This window comes from Crocuta crocuta, unplaced genomic scaffold (assembly GCF_008692635.1).
Source record: "Crocuta crocuta isolate KB4526 unplaced genomic scaffold, BGI_CrCroc_1.0 scaffold343, whole genome shotgun sequence".
NCBI lineage: Eukaryota > Metazoa > Chordata > Mammalia > Carnivora > Hyaenidae > Crocuta > Crocuta crocuta.
This window is the reverse complement of record NW_027532679.1, coordinates 2,497,104-2,505,830: the sequence shown is the minus strand read 5'-3', so window position 1 is coordinate 2,505,830 and position 8,727 is coordinate 2,497,104.

Genomic DNA, 8,727 nt, shown 5'->3' with positions numbered 1-8,727 from the left:
GTGAACAATAGCAAAGCATCAGTGTGAGTTTAGCAAAGGTTATGCAGATACATGAAGTCTGGGAAGCAATAGGTTAGATCAGCTGGGAGGTTGTTCAAATATAGACTTCAGGACCTCCCTCCTAGAGATTCAGATTTGTAAGATGGGTGTGACCTAAGAATTTATTCTTTGTTTGTTTAAATTACAGAAGACCAGCTACTACGAATTATTTAACATTTCAATCAAAATATTCAGATTTCCCGAAACAGTATGTAGAAATAAGAACATGTAATGGTCCTTCATTTCTACTACTTTCTTTTTTTAAGTTTATTTATTTATTTTGAGACAGAGACAGAGAGAGAGGGAGCACAAGTAGGGAAGGGTCAGAGAGAAGAGACAGAATCCCAAACAGGTGCCACACCAGTGCAGAACCTGATGTGGAGCTTGAACTCACAAACTGCGAGATCATGACAGAAGCTGAGATCAAGAATTGGATGCTTATCTGTTTGCGCCACGCAGGCACCCCATTTCTGCTTATTTCAGAAGTGAATCTCAGGAAACGAACGTGGCAACTTTATATTTAGAGTGAATGGGTATTTTGATGTCAGTTTTGAAGATAAAATTCCTCAGACTCCCCCAAATATAAGGACACTGTAAGAAATGTAGGGAAGACATATTTACCCTCTGCATTTCATAGCCTAGTTCGTGCAGAAATGTTTCTTTTGGGTTCAAAATGCTCTCTAGAAGGAAAGAAATAGCAAAATCGATCATTTGTTCTTCGTCTGATCAAGGTCCTTTGTCAGTTGGTTGTGGGCCGCTTCGGGTACACGTCCTCCCAAAACCTGGTTTCTTCTTTGACTCTTGGTGACACCAGATTATCTGAGGAAATATAACAGAAGGACATTCCTCAACACACTGCAAAGGAAATGACAGGTGACACAAATAAGTAGCTTTGATGTGGAACGTGAGCATGGTGTCTGTAGGGCTGTGGGAGGGGCCAATAATTAGGACCCCCCCCCAGGAATCTAATTATAAAGTTCCTTTGGGGATTCTCAAGGGCCCTTCCAACTCTGACTTGGAGTCATTGGTTGCATATAGTGTCTTTCTCCACTCCCACCAATCCTTTCTCCAACATCCCTGCCCCCCCTCCAGGCCATTGGAATAATCTAAGGAACCAAGATCTGATTGTGTAATGTGTTAACTGAAAAACTCCCACTGCTCTCCAGTGGGTAAAAGCCTAACTTTGTAGTAGGCCTGTTAGAGCATCTTCCTTGCCTGCAACACGCAGCCCCTCTCTGCCATGCTCCAGCACACAGAAATGCCTCAGATACTCTCTACTCTGCAGGTCAACTCACCTTCCAGGAATGCTTGTCTCTTCCCTCTCCACTGAGTATGTCATTTCTCAAGGTTCAGCTTAAATGCTACCTCTTCAGCCTTTCTGCACCTCATCTTCCCAGACAGAATTAAGCCCATCTTATGAATACTTCTGTGCAGCCCTTTCTATGTCACTTGGTGAATATAATGGAGTGCCTCCCCTATGCCAAGCCTAGTGCTAATGCCTAGCTCAGCTCAGTCTGCATGAGGCCAGGGCATGTATGGCATCTTTGGGTGAATTACAAACAGGCCCCCTCTTCCTTCTGGCTGACACAGCCCTGAGCCAGGGCCAAGATTGTCCAATTGAGTCTGTACAAAGTACTACAACCATAAATAATGACCCTATAACTTAGTCCTTTGTGTTAAAGGAATTTCAGTCCAATGACGCCTTTTATAGGTCTTCAGAATAAATTGTCTGAAAGAACATTTCCTAGAACCTTGGTGTATGTGCTACAATGGGGTGGGGAAGGGAAGAGTGTCTTTAAAACTCTTTTAGGAGATAGAAACAACTGTGTTCATATGTCTGGGTGGAGTGTAGGAGTCTGTGTGAATCTCTGAGGTCAGTAATTTGCAACCTTGGCTGTAAATTATAATCACCTGAGAAGCTTGGCCAACCTACCTGTGCCCAGGCCGATTGAGTCAGAATCTCAGGAGGTAGGGCCCAAATAGCATAGTCGTTCAGTCTTCCCAGGTGATTTCACTGTATAGCTGAGGTTGCAAACCATTGACTTAGAGAGAGGGGGAGCGAAAATGACAGCATGTTTTCTTGTTCTGTGTGACAAGTGCTCTGGAAAACATAAAACACTACGAACTAAAACAAGAAAATATCAACGATGGGCTGGAGCAGGTGAACAACCACTAGGAAAGGGCATGCCGCTGGGTAACAGCGGATTTGTCCTACATCTGGCCTCCATGGCAACAGAATTATATTGGCAGCCCTGGGGACAAGAAGTCTGGAGGTTGCTTCACTTTTGTAAAGCTTCTCAGGAAGTTGGCCCATGGCTGTCTAGCTGACTGTCTCTGGGCTTCCTAAGAACTAAATGTTTTCTTCCACAAGTTGTAAGAATAAGCAAAGAAGAAAATCCCCTTTGGCCTGTGAGGAAATGCTCTAAGGTAAACTTCTCTGTTTTGTACTGTGGATTGCTGAGATGGTGTTTGCTCTATCTGGCAGTTTCTGCACCTGCTTGAACCTAAAAAATACTTGGATGAGGACTGATTCACACATTTCTCAATAGACTTTATTTTTTTTAGAGCAGTTTTAGGCTCACAGAAATATTGAGTGGAAAGTAGAGAGAGTTCCCACATAGCCACCCTCCTCTCCCTAAACACGCATTTTCCTCCACCATTAACAGCTCTCTTGAATGTGGTACATTTGGTACAACCGATGAACCAACATTGACATATCATTATCAATTAAAGTCCATAGTTTACATAAGTGTTGACACTTTGCATTGTGAATCATAAGAGCTTGGGAAAATGTATAAGGATATGTAGCTACCATCATAATATCATACAGAATAGTTTTACTGCCCTAAAAATCTCTTATACTCTACTAATTCTTCCCTCACCCCTCCCCCCCAAAAAACCTGGGATAACCACTAACCTTTTTATTGTCTCCATAGTCTCACCTTTTCCAGTATGTTATCTGGTTGGAATTATATAGTATGTAGCCTTTTCAGATTGACTTCTTTCACTAATCCACATGAGTTTAAGGTCCCTCTATTTCTTTTTGTGGCTTCATAGCTAATTTCTTTTTATTGTGAAATGATAGCTCACTGTTTAGATGTACCACAGTATGTTTACTCACTGACCAATAGAAGGACATCTTGGTTGCTTCCAAGTTTGGGCAATTATGAATAAAGTTGCTATAAATATCCAAGTGCAGGTGAAGGACCATGTTTGCATGGTAAGAGTAGATTTAATTTTGTAAGAAGCTATTAAACGGTCTTCGAAAGTGGCTATACCATTTTGTATTCCCATCAGCAGTGAATGAGAGTTCCTGTTGTTCCACATCCTTCCCAGAAGTGGGTGTTGAACTTCAGCTGTTCTAGTAGGTATATAGTAACACCATTGTTGTTTTCATTAGCATTCTCTAATAACATCTGATGTTGAACATGTTTTTATGTTATTTGCCATCTACATACCTTCTTTGGTGAGGTATCTATTCAGCTACCTCACCATTTTTTAAATCGGGTTGTTCATTTTCTTACTGTTGAGTTTTAAATGTTATTTGCATATTTTGCATTTTGGTTTTTCATCAGGTATGTCTTTTGCAAATATTTTCTCCCTATCCATGGCTTGTCTTCTCATCCTCTTGACAATATCTTTTGAAGAGCGGGAATATTTAATTTTAGTGAAGTTCACCTTGTCATGGTTTTTCTTTCATGGATCATGGGTTTGGTCTTGTTTCTAAAAAGTCATTGCCATACCTAAGGTCAGCCAGATTTTTTCCTATGTTACCTTCTAGGAGTTTTATAATTTGGCACTTTATATTTTGAACTATGATCAATTTTGAGTTAATTCTTTTGAAGGGTGTAAGGTCTGAACCTAGATTGGGATTTTCCCTTGTGGACATCCAGTTGTTCTAGCACCACATGTTGAAAAAACAATGCTTTCTTCATTGAATTGCCTTTGCTCCTTGTCAAAGAGCTAGTGACTATATCAATGTTGTTCTTTTTCTTGGCTCTATATTTTGCCCGTTTGTTTATTTGTCTATCCTCTGGTTAATAGAACACTGTCTTGATTGCTGTGGCTTTATAATAAAGCTTAAGTAGTGTCAATTCTCTGACTTTGTTCTTCAGTATTATGTTGACTACTCTGAGTCTTTTACCTCTCTCTAGACACTTTATTATTATTATTTTTTTTAATTTTTAAATATTTTATTTCTAGGAGAGAGAGAGAGAGACAGCGTGAGCAGGGGAGGGTCAGAGAGAGAGGGAGTCACAGACTGAAACAGGCTCCGGGCTCTGAGCTGGCAGGCAGCACAGAGCCCGACGCGGGGCTCGAACCCACGAACCGCGAGATCATGACCTAAGCGAAAGTCGGACGCTTAACCGACTAAGCCACCCAGGCACCCCACTCTCTCTAGACACTTTAGAATCAGTTTGTCAATTTCTACTAAATTACTTTCTGGGATTTTGATTGGGATTGCATTGAGCCTATAGATCAAGCTGGGAGGAACTGATATTTTAACAATATTCAGTCTTCTGATCCATGAACATGAAATATCTGTCCATTTATTTAATTCTTTTTATTTTTTTCATCAATTTTGTAGCTTTCCTCATATATATATATTATACAAATTTTGTTAGATTTATACCTAAGTATTTCATTTTTTGGTATTAATATAGATGGTTTTTATATAGAAAAGCAATAGACTTTGGATATTAACTTTGTATCTTGCGACCTTGCTGTAATGGATTATTCTAGCAATTTTTTTAAGTGAATTCTTTTGGATTTCCTATGTAGACAATCATGTCACATGTGAACAAAAGAGTCTTATTTCTTCCTTCCCCATCTATATATCTTTTATTTCTTTTTTTGTCTTTTGCATTGGCTAGGACTTCCAGTATCATGTTGAAAAGGAGAGGGCATACCTTTCTTTGTTCCTGATCTTAGTGGAAAAGCATCTTGTTTGGGCTTTGAACAAGGACCATGATTATGAGACCTTTTTAAGAGGTCTTGATATATGTTCATTCCAATGTCATCTATATCTCCAATCTTCTGCTATCTATTGGAACCTTCCCCTCTGACTGTGAGTACAACAAACAAAAGCCCATAACAACTTTCCCTTGACCCTTTAACCTCTGGCTGCTCTCCTTTCTCTTTTCTTTACTTCTGAGTCAAACTTCTCTGTTCCAAATATTTATTTCCATGCCTCCCCTTTACTCCTTAAACTAATGCAATCTGGTTTCTGGCTCCACTCCTTCATTGAAGCCATTAAGCAATAGTTCAGTGTAAGCGTAGTGGCTATTTCTTAATCTTTATCATACTTGACCTTTTTGTAGCGTTTGACCCCACTAACTGAACCATGCTTCTTAAAACTTTCTCCTCCTTTTGTTTTCAGGGAGTGGTTCAGTTTATCCTGATTTTCTCCCTATTCTGTGTTCTTAGTATCTGTGGCTGGATCTTTGCTATCTCTCTCCTTGAATGTTAATGTGCCCCAGGATTCCATCTACCACTTACTTCTTTTTTGAGCTCTTCTCTGCATTTACTGGAGATCCCCAAGTTTCTATTATAGTCAGATCTCTCTCTTTAGCTTCAGACTGAGTTGTGAGAGTTACATTATCAATGTTTATTGTAGTGTGGTGGTGAGCAGATTACACACAATTTAGTAGTAGAAAATCTCATTCCATAAATGGAGAAATTGAGTTCAGAGGCTGACAATTGGAAAGTTCTAGAAACAGAATGTGATTCCATCCATTTTGATTCTAGAGTTGTGCTATCCATTAAGTTAGCTACTAGCCATATATGGTTGTTTTACATTTCAACTGATTAAAATTAAATTAAAAATTAAGCTTCTTGGGGTGCCTGGCTGGCTCAGTTGATAGACTATGTGACTCTTGTTCTTGGGGTCATGAGTTCAAGCTCCACATTGAGTGTAGAGCCTACTTTAAAAAATTCAGTTTCTTAGTCACACTAGCCATGTTTCAATTGCTCAGTTGCCACACTTGGCTAGTGGCTTGTCTACTGGAAAGCACAGTATAAAACATTTCCATTATCAGCGAATGTTCAGTTGAACATTGCTGCTCTACAGACTTCCTCTAATCACATCTGCAAAAGTACTTTCCTCAGTCTTCTTTCTTATTCTGCAATGAAGGAGTGATCATTATTTACAGTTACCTGCATAATCTTCCACAACTTTCTCTAAAGAAGGGCACATATAAACACCCATATAATACACATTTTGTTTTATGTATTTTTTTAATGGGATCAAATTATACATATTGTTCTGTAACTTGCTTTGTTACTTAGCAATAGATCTTGGACCTACTTCCACATCAGATTTTTAAGAAACTGCCAAACAATTTTCCAGAGCTGATATGCCATTTACGTTCTCACCAGCAATTATAAATTATCCAGTGTCCCTGGATACTTGTCAGATTTGGTGTTGCCACTATGTTAAAATTTAGCCAATCTGATAGGTTATGGTGGTACCTCATTATGATTTTATTTTGCATTTCACTATTGACTAATGATGTTGAACATCTTATTGGCTTATTTGCCACCTGTATAACCTCTTTTTTTTAGAATGTTTATTTTTGAGAGAGAGAGAAAGAGCATGAGTGAGGCAGGGGATGAGAGGGACAAAGGGTCTGAAGTAGGCTCTGGGCTGACAGCAGGCAGATGGGTGCCAGGCTTGAACTCACCAACCGTGAGATCATGACCGGAGCCAAAGTCTGTCGTTCAACCAGCTGAGCCACCCAGGCACCCCAGCCTGTATATTCTCTTAAGTGAAATTTCCATTCATGTCTTTTGTTCATTTTGTGATTGGAATTTTTTGTTTTGTTTACTGTTGAGTTTTGAGAATTTTTCATATAATCTAGATACTAGTTGTTGGATATGTGGTTGGCAAAAATATTCTTCCAGTCTGTAACTTAACTTCTTTTTCCTCTTAACAGGATCTTTCATGGAGAAAATGTTTAAAATTTTGATGTAGTCCAATTTGTCAGGTCTCCTCATGTGAAGCACGTTTTAGTGTCTAGGCTGAAAATGATTTGCTGACCCTAGATCCAGAAGATTTTCTCCTATAATTTTCCTAAACACTTAATATTTTTAAGTTTTATGTTTAAGTTCATAATCCATTTTAAAGATTAATTTTTATATAAAGTTTGAGGTTAGGTCGAGGTTCAATTTTTTTTTTTTCCCATGGATGTTCAGTCGTTCTAGCACCATTGTTGAAAAGGGTATCTTTTCTCCAGTGAATTACATTTGAAACTTCTGTCAAAAAATTTATTGGTCATATTTGTGTAGGTTTATTTCTGGGTTCTCTCTTTTTTTTAACTGAGGTATAACTGACATGTATTTATGACATTATATTAATTTTAAGTATGCATCATAATGGGTCGATATATGCATCTATTGCAAAATGATCACCACGATAAATCTAGTTAACATCTCTTATCATACATAGTTACAAAACCTTCGAAGTTCTTTTAGTAGCTTACAAATATGCAATGTAGTTTTATTGACCCACACCAACAATTGATGTGGTCACATGATTTTTCAGTGGATTACACTGGTCAATTTTTTAAATGTTGATTAGTCCCCCACCCTGGAAATAAACCCCATTTGGTCATAGCATAGAATTATATTTATATGTTGCTGATTTCTATTTTATAATATTCTGTCAAAGATTTGTGTGGCTGTATTCTTGAGGGATATTGGTGTGTAGTTTTCTTTTTGTATGTCTTTGTTTATCAGGTTAATACCAGCTTCATGAAATGAATTGGAAATGTTTCCTCCTCTTTCTTTTTTTTTTTTTTTGAGACTATTATGTAGAAATGATATTAATTCATCTTTAAATGTTTGTTAAAATTTTCCAATGAAACTATTGGGCATGGAGATTTCTTTTGGAGAAACTTCTTAAAGTCATGAATTAAATTTGCTTTAATACTTATAGGGCTATTCAAATTACCTATTTCATATTGGGTGACTTGTGAAATTTGTGTTTCCTGAGGAATTGATTCATTTTATCTAAGTTGTCAGATTTATCTGGGTAGAGTTGCTCTTAGTAGTTCTTTATATTAAGGGAGGGCTATCAGTTGTATCCCCAGGTTCATTTGTGATATTGGTAATTTGTGTCTTCTCTGTTTTTTCTTCCTTCCTTCCTTCCTTCCTTCATTCCTTCCTTCCATCTGTCTTGCTTGAAGTTTGTCAATGTCATTGTTCTTTCAAAGAACCATCTCTTTGTTTCACTAATTTCCATTATTGTTTTTCTGTTTTAGATTTCATCGATTTTTGTGTCTATATTTGTTATTTTCTTCCTTCTTTTGGCTTGAGTTTCTTTTTCTCATCTTTTTGCATGTTCTGGAGTAGGAGCTTAGATTACTAATTTGAAAATTTTCCCCGTTTCTAATGTATGCTTTAGTGCTATAAAATTTCCTCTCCCCATTGCTTTAGCTGTGTCTCACAAGTTCCAACATGATTTTTATGAGGTTCAATGTATACATGTATGTATGTATGTATGTATGTATGTATTTTACTTCTTTGAGAGATCCTCTTTGATACATGGTTTTATTTAGAAGTGTGTTCTTTAGTTCCCAAGTGTTTGGAGACTTTCCTGGTATCGTTCTGTTATTGGTTTCTAGTTTGATTTCACAGTGGACAGAGAACTTACTCTATATGATTTCAACTTTTAAAAATTTGTTGAAG